This window comes from Crocuta crocuta, unplaced genomic scaffold (assembly GCF_008692635.1).
Source record: "Crocuta crocuta isolate KB4526 unplaced genomic scaffold, BGI_CrCroc_1.0 scaffold482, whole genome shotgun sequence".
Taxonomy (NCBI): Eukaryota; Metazoa; Chordata; class Mammalia; order Carnivora; family Hyaenidae; genus Crocuta; species Crocuta crocuta.
The window spans coordinates 1,625,129-1,635,206 of NW_027527459.1; the positions used below are offsets into that span (position 1 = coordinate 1,625,129).

At 43.2% G+C, this 10,078-nt stretch overlaps 1 protein-coding gene across 1 annotated transcript in view; it reads right to left on the reverse strand.

Annotated features, from left to right (window-relative positions):
* The window catches only part of TENM1 (teneurin transmembrane protein 1), a 556,664-nt gene that overhangs the window by 61,758 nt on the left and 484,828 nt on the right, over positions 1–10,078 (reverse strand). The window lies entirely within an intron of this gene.

Below are 10,078 nucleotides of genomic sequence, written 5' to 3' on the forward strand. Positions count from 1 at the left end.
TATCCAAGCAAACTTATTATAATTCAGATTTTCTTGATTCCCTACAGAGCTTCACAAAACTTAGAAGTCTGTCCCTGCAGGGAATTTTACTTATAATGGCCTTCATCTGAAGGATCTAATTCTGTTCTCTTTCAGCGTGCACATGGGAGAGCGATGGGAGTGCACAAAGAAAGGCAGGTAACCCCTGAAGAACTTGAGTTTCAATATCATCTGCATCACTCGGGGTGATGGGCGGATAGTCTGTAGACATGAAAGGGTTGGCAAGGGAGACAGGAAGACACAATGAGAAACATTAGGCAAGAGTTTAAGAAGGGAAAAGAAGGTGCCTTTCTGTTCTACAACTACTGTGTTTGGTTTATTTTCTTTTTTTCTCCCTTGAATGCTGTAACTTTTCATGCCTGGATTTTATTATATATATGTTTCTCAAAACAACAGAAAAATGCTAAATCCACTTGTATCAAGTTGAATTGACATGTAGATTTCGAAAAGAGGGCTTTCTATTTCTCTTTCTATTCACTTGTGGTCCGTTTCATCTGAAGCTTGCAAAAAAATTCTAAGGACAGTAGAAAACGGCTTTTTCAGTTATGTGGAAAGCAGAGGACAAGCAAGCAAGGCAGAGGTCTGCTGCTTGGGGCAGGTGGTGTAATGCTGCTGATGAATGAGAGAGAGGAAAGTTTGTTTTTCTCTGTTAAGGAGAATGACTAGAAAGAACACTGATTCAAAGTTACTAGAGTCCAGGATGAGTGAAGGGACTGTAACATAGCACCTAACTTCTTCAAACTGAGTTCAAGTCTCCTGGCCAGGAAGAATGACCTCTTAGAGCTTCCAAATGGGTTTTCAGAACAATTTTGTGTGTGTGTGTGATTGTTGAGAAACAGTGGGCAGTAGAGGATGTGCTGGAAGATAAGAGGTGGTAAACATAGTTCTGACTTCAAGAAGAATCAGAAGATGTGCCTCACAGATTTCATGATGGAAACCTGATATCTATTTGGAAAAGATCCTCAAATGCATTATTAAGCCATTTTTCTTAGTTCTTAGATGAGGAAGTGGTGCTTACAGATACTATGACTGGAATCAAATTATGCTGAGCGATTCTTATTCCCTTAAAAATTTTTTTAATGTTTATTTTTGAGAGAGACAGAGTGTGAGCAGGGGAGGGGAAGAGAGAGAGAGAGGGAGACACAGAATCCAAAGCAGGTTCCAGGCTCTGAGCTGTCAGCACAGAGCCCGATGCAGGGCTCAAACCCCCGAACTGTGAGATTATGACCTGAGCCAAAGTCAGACGCTCAACTGACTGAGCCACCCAGGCGCCCCTCTTATTTCTTTTTAACCAGAGTGACCAGCATGGTAAGGGTTCTTTGTGGATAAGTTGAAGAAAATATAGGTGAGGCTAGTGGCTTTCAAACTTGTTTTGACTGTGATCCTCAGTAAGAACTATATTTTATACCATTATCCGAGATCTACAATGGAAATAAAAGTTTCATGAAATAATACTTACTCATCCTTACTATACATGACACATTCTAAGGTTTTGTGCTCTATTTCTTTTTTTCTTAAAGCGTGTCATAGGCCAATAGATTGGTTTCCTGATCCAGTACAAATCACAGCCTATAGGTGGTAGTTCAAACAGATGGGTTCACAGTCTAACAGATAACTACTCTAGTGGTGCCATAACTTCATCCTTGGCCTATCTATCCAACAAAGCTATCATGGATGGGGACATGGAAGGCATTCATCAAATCCATAAATGACACAAGGCTGGGACGGGCAGTAAAGATATTGGATAATGGCAGAAGAATTCCAAGATATGGAGGGAATCTGATGAGATGGAATCGAATACAGACTAATGTAAGATCCTGCACTATGATGCAACCAACTGTTCAAGTATAGGATGAGAAAATGGGGATGACAGACATGTGAATTTCTTGCTCCCTGCAATTACATCATAGATAAAGAATGTCCAAAAATCCAATTTAATTTTAGCTATGGTTTCTTAATCTGTGCTTTTTACTTCCTTAGCATTTTGCAAAAAAGGTGTTGGGGTCTCCATGTAAACTACCATTGGGTGGGACTGAACCTGACCAGGGAAGGTTCTGGTATATCACTTCTTGTTTGGATCTGCTATTTGCATCAGATTTATAAATGGGGACTTATTTTATTTGAAGTAAACGTTCTTTGGAAAAAAATCCTTTGGAAGACTGCCAGGCAAAAGGAACCAAAACAGAGAATATACAAAGAGTGTTGTGATAATCCCCCTTCTACCTTTGAGTTAGGGTATGTGTGGATTATTTTATTCACTTCTGGAAACCTCACTTTGAAAGAGATATTAGATCAATGGGAACGTGTTCACAGAAGAGTGAGGAGAATGGCAAAGGAACTCAAAACCATGGCAAATGTGGGGCAGTTCAGTGGATCAGGGATGGGACATAGGAGTCCTGAGAGACTTGCTCACATACATGTCATGTGGAGGAGGCAGTTAGATATAGCAGTTTGGTGAAAAGAATGTGGTATTGGGCATCAGGTTGACCAGGTTCGAATTTCAACTCCGTCACTTATTGGTTGTGTGACCTTCACCAAGTTACTCAACTTCTTTGAACCGTGATTTTCCTGTTTATTAAAAATAGAGGAATATAATACACGGTACTTACCTTGAAGGGCTGGCATGAGGATAAGTAAGATGACATAGAGGAAGTACCCAGTATAGTCCTTGGTTCACTAATCCAATTATTTCATAGAAAACAGATTAAATTAACAACACAGGGCCTCAAGAGTTGCAGTAAGACTAGATGGTGAAAGTTAAAAGAATATTAAAAAGTTAAAGTTAAAGGTATCCCAGAAGAGCTACCTATCAGGCAGAGACATTCAAAGATGGAATGAGCTGCCTGGAGGAGGTAGTGAGTTTTCTGCCATAAGAGGCATTTGAAGAGAGGCTGGTTACTATACGGTGAGAATATTCTGGCGCAAAGTCCAGCATCAAATGATTGGGCGGAGGACTGGGATTCCTAGTAGACTAGCTGAACAGATTAAAAGCATGGGGCCAAAGTTTGCTCTTCCAAAGAACCAGTTATGGCCTTCCTTCATAACCAAAGATGATACCTCTCTCCACCTGTTAGGCCCATTTGACAAACATGTGCTTTTGGGAACTACTGGGAGGTATACAGATGATCCAACGGGCGTTTAGAAAGGACCGGTTATATATCAGATACTCTAGACAGACACCTCAAAGTGTGCGTCTTCTGGACAATGGGTCAACTGCATTGGTTATACACACAAAGGTCCATGCTTCTTGTGTATCTGCTATCAGGTTGACTTGGGGAGAGCATTAGGCTAGCTCCAAGGAGTACGTCAGCTCTCAAATTTGCTATCATACCAAGAGACTTGGTCTAACTCCTAGTTCCATTCTAGTCAGGCACGAGATGGAAGCGAGTTAGCAGAGCAGGATGATTCAAAAGCAGCAATGGAAATACTGGAAGAGTCCAATCTCTTCATAATCAACTCATCTCCTGAAGTGAAGGGCCTGGCCGTTTATAGCAGTGCTCTGAAGCAGTTATGCTTCAGAGTTTATACCGAGAATTCAGTTTCACATTTCAGTAAATCAAAAAAAGATATTGATTTTGAACAAATGGCTGATTTTATTGTCAAAGCAAATTTCATTTCTTGAGGTGATTAGGTTTTATTAAACTATTTCCTAAGTGCCACTAAACACACATTCTGTAAATAAACAGCATATTCTTCTACCAGATGGCATTTGTCATCCACTTAACTACAATGATATCTGGTCATCCATCTCCAATTGTCATTGAAAATGTAGAAGCTGGAAAAAATGCACACTGGGGGTCAGAAGTTTGGGCTTGAATCTTGGCTGTATTACTTAATAACTCCATGGTCATGGCACAACACGTAATCCTTCTGACTACCAGTTTTCTCCACTGTAGCTGGAGATAATTATACCGACCTCTCAAGGGTGGTTCGGTTGTGGAGATAAAATGGAACAGTGTGAATAAGACATTTAGCATGGTTTTGGGCACATAGTAAGCTCTCAATAAATGGCAGCGGTTATTATTAGAATTACTATCGGGAGGACATCAAGATCTACTGAATATTAAGGCAGGCTATCAAGGAGGAATTCCTCCCTGGATTCAAGTTTGCCTCAGAAAAGTGCAGAAGACAAAAGCAAAGAAAAGAAAGAAGAATGTTCTCCACATTACTTCCCAGCTTCCAAAGGTACTATGCTACCATGGATGGACCTTCCCTTGTTGGGGACCTTTTNCATAGATTATTTGCTGTCCAGCATTGGCTTTAAAAGTTTCAAAAAGCGGGGACTCTGAAGGTCTTTTGATAATGAATGATGCTGCCACACAGTCTTAGAATCAGTAAGCTCTTCATAGGACTCATTCAAATCTTTATGCCACACAGGCCTCTATTTTCTCTCCTGTTTCTGTCAGCAGACTCTGTGTGCTCTCAGTTAGACATGTGTCTCCACCCTCACCCATCAATATATTAAAAAAATTTTTTTTTTGTTTTTTGTTTATTTCTGAGAGAGAGAGAGACAGTGTGGGCAGGGGAGGGTCAGAGAGAGAGGGAGACACAGAATCTGAAGCAGGCTCCAGGCTCTGAGCTGGCTGTCAGCACACAGAGCCCGACGCGGGGCTCAAACCCATGAATTGCGAGATCATGACCTGAGCCGAAGTCGGACGGCCAACTGACGAAGCCACCCAGGCCCCCCACCCATCAATATATTTTGATTTACTGAAATATGAAACCGAGCACTGGGTAAGCCCAGCTGGGTCACTGTAAGTACTACTATAAACACCTGGGGCTTCCTTCCAGCTGAAGACCACCCATGTTCTCAAGCACAGTCATGAANCCGAGGGCGCTCTGGCCATCGAGGCCGAGCATCTGGGCAGCTGTGCCACATGCTGGCCCCCTCCCGGGAGACACTTTATCCTGTCACCCAGCTGATTTCAGTCAGTGCTCCCCACCTGTCATGCACCTGTGCCCCACCTGGGGGCTGATTTGCACACACCTGGGAGCTGATTTGCTTTCATGCCAAAGCCTCCCCTTCCCAGCCAGGCATCTCAAAAAAGTGATCTATTTTCACTTTCTCCATTTCCTCACCTCCCACTCTACCACTGCAATCCTACTCCAATTAATTAGCACTCCACCAAAGGCATTCCTATCAGAGTCACGAATGCTGTCAAACCAAATGGCTTCTTAAAAAAAACAGCTTATTTTATGTGACCTCTAAAGCAGCAGTTGACATTAACCATTCCCTTCCTTTTGAAAAGCTTGTTTCGCTTGGCGTTTTCACGGCACGCATTCCCGGTTTTCCTACTTGTCAGGTCTCCTTCTTTGTGGCCTCTCGGTCTCCTTTGTGGCCTCCTATTCATTCCTCAGCCTTCTCTTGAGTATTAATATCCTTGGAGTTTGGTCTTAAGCCTTCTCTTCTTTTGAGGCTAGGTACCCCCCTGGAAGATCTCATCCATTGTCCCATTTGCTGTTCCTATGTGTGGACTGATAATCCCAAATCTAACTTCCTTTTCAGGCCTTGAGCTTTCGACTTATTTCCAGTTGCCTGCAAGATATAGTTACCTGCGTTGGCACCTCAAGGTCAACATGTCCTGAACTGAGCCCATCATTCAACCCTCACCCCCAACCCTGCTTCTCTTCTTCCTGGATTCCTTACCTCAGAGAATGGTACTATCATACCTGTACTTCCTTAATTCTGCAGTTAAGTCCAGTCAACAAATTCTTTGAATTTGGCACCAATATTTCACTAACCTCTCTAAGTTCTTAACCCCTACTGCTGATCCTTTGGGCTTGACCATCATCATTGCTTGCCTGTGTAACCCACATAAAGTCAGCATGTTCATGTTCAGTGACATGAGTTGTAACCCAAACAAACATCATCTACGCATCCAAAAAACATTGGAAAGCAATTTAATTTGTATAGAAGTCTTTTGACAAGGTGCTAGTCATTTATATATATATCTTTTGACCCCATCACACCCGTATTACTTCAACGGTCTCTTATGTGGTCTCCTTGCCTGTAACATTGTTTCCTTCCACTCAGTTCTCTATGCAATAGCTAGAGTGATCTTCAAAAAAATTTTTTTTCATGTTTATTTTTGAGAGAGAGAGAGACAGAGAGAGACAGCGTGCAAATGGGGTGGGGCAGAGAGAATGGGAGACACAGAATCTGAAGCAGGCTTCAGGCTCCGAGCTGTCAGCACAGAGCCTGACACGGGGCTTGAACTCACAAACTGTGAGATCATGATCTGAGCTGAAATCGGATGCTTAACCCAGGTGCCCCTAGAGTGATCTTTTTAAAAAGCACTTCCCGGCTTAATGTTATTCTCGACTCCCCATTGCCTACTGGATAACACTTCACCCTGTCATCCCCACTTACTTCCAGATTTATTTCTCACTACTTTTCCATACTCTTTGCACCCTACTTTGCACAGTAACATGTATCGGTACACTGTGTCTGCTGAGCACTTACTATGCATACCCAAAGAACATACAGTCTACCTTGGTAGACTAGTTGGATACAGTTTGACAAGAGAACAGATTACATATTTTTAAAAATTTTACTTGAGAGAAAGAGAGAGAGAGAGAGAAAGAGAGAGAGAGTGAGAGAGAGTGAGAGAGTGGGAGTGAGAGAGAGCGAGAGTGAGCTTATGTGCGTGTAAGCAAGGGAGGGGTAGAGGGAGAGAGACTGAATGCCAAAGCGGGCTCCACTCAGCATGGAGCCCGATGCAGGACTCAATCCCAAGACCCTGGGATCATAGCCGGATATGAAACGGAGTTGCATGCTCAACTGACTGAGCCGTCCAGGCACCCAGGGAACAGTTACATATTAAATGTAAACTCATTCAATATGGTGATATTAAAGTTTTGTTAGAGGATGAGACAACAATGAGGATCATAACCATTAGGGAAGTGTCCCCTGGAGGAGGTGAGGTGTGAGGAGGGTGGGGAGTGCTATGTGGAGCAGCAGAGAGGACTCCAGACTAAGGGACTGGGACCATGAGAAGCAGGCGCCTAGTAAAGGTGGAGGGTCCTAATCTGGACACTGAGGTAGAGATCATTATCGACTCATTGTTCTGTGCCAGCCTAAGAGGAAAAACGTGAATTACTCTTTAGGGCGTTTTAAGCACAGAACAGGAAATAATGGACAGCAGCAAAGAAAGCTGCCAAAAAATTTGGACACAAAGCCTGCTTTCTGTCCCAGTCAGCCTTGCTAATTTCTACATTTTTAAAAATGTTTTACTTTTAGTTTTGAGAGAGAGAGAGAGAGAGAGAGAGAGAGTCAGAGTGTGAGTGGCGGAGGGGCAGAGAGAGAGGGAGACACAGAATCCGAAGCAGGCTCCTGGCTCTGAGCTGTCAGCACAGAGCCCGATGTGGGGCTCGAACCCATGAACCATGAGATCATGACCTGAGTTGAAGTCAGCCATTTAACCAACTGAGCCACCCCGGTGACCCATAGCCTTGCTAATTTCTAATACCCACCTCCCACCCCACCCCATTCTGCTCCCCATCTATCCCCCAAAACTTCTGTTCTTCTACAGCTGAAGCTGTGTAAGGAAAAAGGAAGGGAGGGCATGAGGGAAACTGAGGCTTGGAATGAAATGCCATAGGGGAAATGTGATTCTGCGTCCTGGTTACCGGGGCTCCTCTTCACTGGGCTGTGCTCTACATCCTAACCTGAAGGGGATGAGGTAGCTTTTACTGTGGCAATTCTGGCTAGCAAATGCCACGTGGAAAAGAACCCTTCTCATGGTGATGAGAAGCATATGTTTGCTCTATTTAGGCAAAGCATTCTCTTTTGAGCATAACTTTTCCACACAGAAACAGATAAGTTGTTTAGACTTGACTGATTGCAATACTGAGTGTCCTATTTTAAGTTAAAAATATACCACAAGTGAATCATATACGTGCATCTTCTCTCTTTCGTCCCCCTCCTCCATAGAAACACATTCACACCCTTCCTTCCTGCCATAAATAATGCTCCTTTTCCTTGCCTTCCTCAGAGTTTTGCATCATGGGAAGTTAGGTTGCTCTACGCTTGATAGCCTGATTCACTCAAGTCTCTCTAAAGAATGGTTCATTCATGGGGTCAGTTTTCCAGGCCTTTCCAGGCCCATTATATTTTAGTAGTTGACCATATCTGATTACTTTCTGCCTTTCAGAGGTAAGGGAGGGGCTCATGGAGAAGAAGAAATCCCCCCAAATGGGCCCTTTTCTAGTGTTTTATAGAGACGTGTATGTTTGGAGGATGGAGATGGGAAGGGATAACAGAGCTAATGAGTAAAGCAAGGTTTCCAGCCGATGTGTTCGCTTTATTTGCCTTGTGATCCTAGGTTCCAGGTGGTACAAAGAGCAAAGCAACAGGATGCCCTAGCCGTGGAGGGTATCACTGGTTGCCCGCCCAGCAGGGACCCTTCATTCCTTGCCAACAGAAGTCTGATTTTCATTTAAGAATTAGGTAGCAACATGCTTAGGGAAGTGGCCCAATTCCAGAGGGTCTGAATCCATTTTAAGATCCCATTTCCCCTTTGCCAGTGACTGGTGGAGGCAAGGGCACATGATTCGATTCTTGCCAGTGTGACTCAAGAAGGAAATCTACTGGCGTCTTTCTTACCTCTGATCATCTCACTATGTGAGTTCATGAGACCTTATAGTGTAAGCTATTATTATCTTTTGAGATTTTTAAAAAATGTTTATCTTGTTTTTGTTTTTGAGAGAGAAGAAAGGAATGATTGGGGGAGGGGCAGAGAGAGAGGGTGACAGAGGATCTGAAGTGGGTTCCATGCTGACGGCAGAGAGCCTGACACAGGGTTCCAACTCATGAACTGTGAGATCATGACCTGACCTGAAGTCGGACACTCAATCGACTGAACCACCCAGGTACCCAAAACTATTTTTATTTTTATTTTCTTACATTTATTTATCTTTGAGAGACAGATGGGGGTGGGGGGAGAGAGACAGAGAGACAGAGAGAGAGAGAGAAGAGTGTGCACATACACGGGGGAGGGGCAGAGAGAGAGGGAGAGAGAGAATCCTAAGCAGACTCCACACTATCAGGGCGGAGCCCAATGTGGGGCTTGAACCCACGAACCGTGAGATCATGACTGGAAGCGAGATCAAGAGTGGGACGCTTAACCGACAGCCACCCAGGTGCCCCTAAACTATTTTTAGATACATGTGTCATTATTTGCAGTCAAAATCACTCTCTCTGATACACTCACTAGCCAGTCCTAAAACTCTCAACTTCTACTCTAATTCATTTGGAAAGATTAATAATCTACTTCATCACAGTCACAGGTTCATGGACTGTTAGCGCTCAAAAGTCCCTTTGAGAACTGTCTCGTCTATTTCTCTCACAGTGCAGGCTGAGGAAGACACCCAGAGGATGCCGGTACTGTGCTCTATAATCTCTCTACATGTCCAATCTTGATTTTGTACAACTGTGGTAAAATCAGAATTTTTGACTCAGATGGAAGGTACACTGAATTTTCCCTTTTGTTCTGACAAAAAGCTTTCCTAATTAAATGTAAAATAGATCTCAGAGGGAATGTTGCCTCTATTTAAAACTTTCAAATGCCCTAAGTACAGCTATTTACATACACATGAATAACAAGTCATGCTCATATATTTATTACAAAAGATTAAAAAATTTTTTTAATGTATTTATTTTTGAAAGAGTGAGATGGCGTGAGCAGGGGAGGGCAGAGAGCGAGGGAGACACAGAATCCGAAGCAGGCTCCAGGCTCTGAGCTGTCAGCACAGAGCCTGACACGGGGCTCAAACCCACAAACCGCGAGATCATGAGATCATGACCTGAGCCTAAGTCGGATGCTCAACCAACTGAGCCACCCAGGTGCCCCGCATTACAAAAGATTTCTACAGACCTCAGTAGTCAGTGCTTTTCCAAATGTGAGTTACTGTATTATTTAAAAATGATAAAATTATAGAACTTGGAAAATACTCAATAAAAGACTGACCTTTACCCTCCAACTGATTCAAATCTGAGAGCCTTTATTCTTATTCTTATGCCAACATTCCAGCCAGCAGT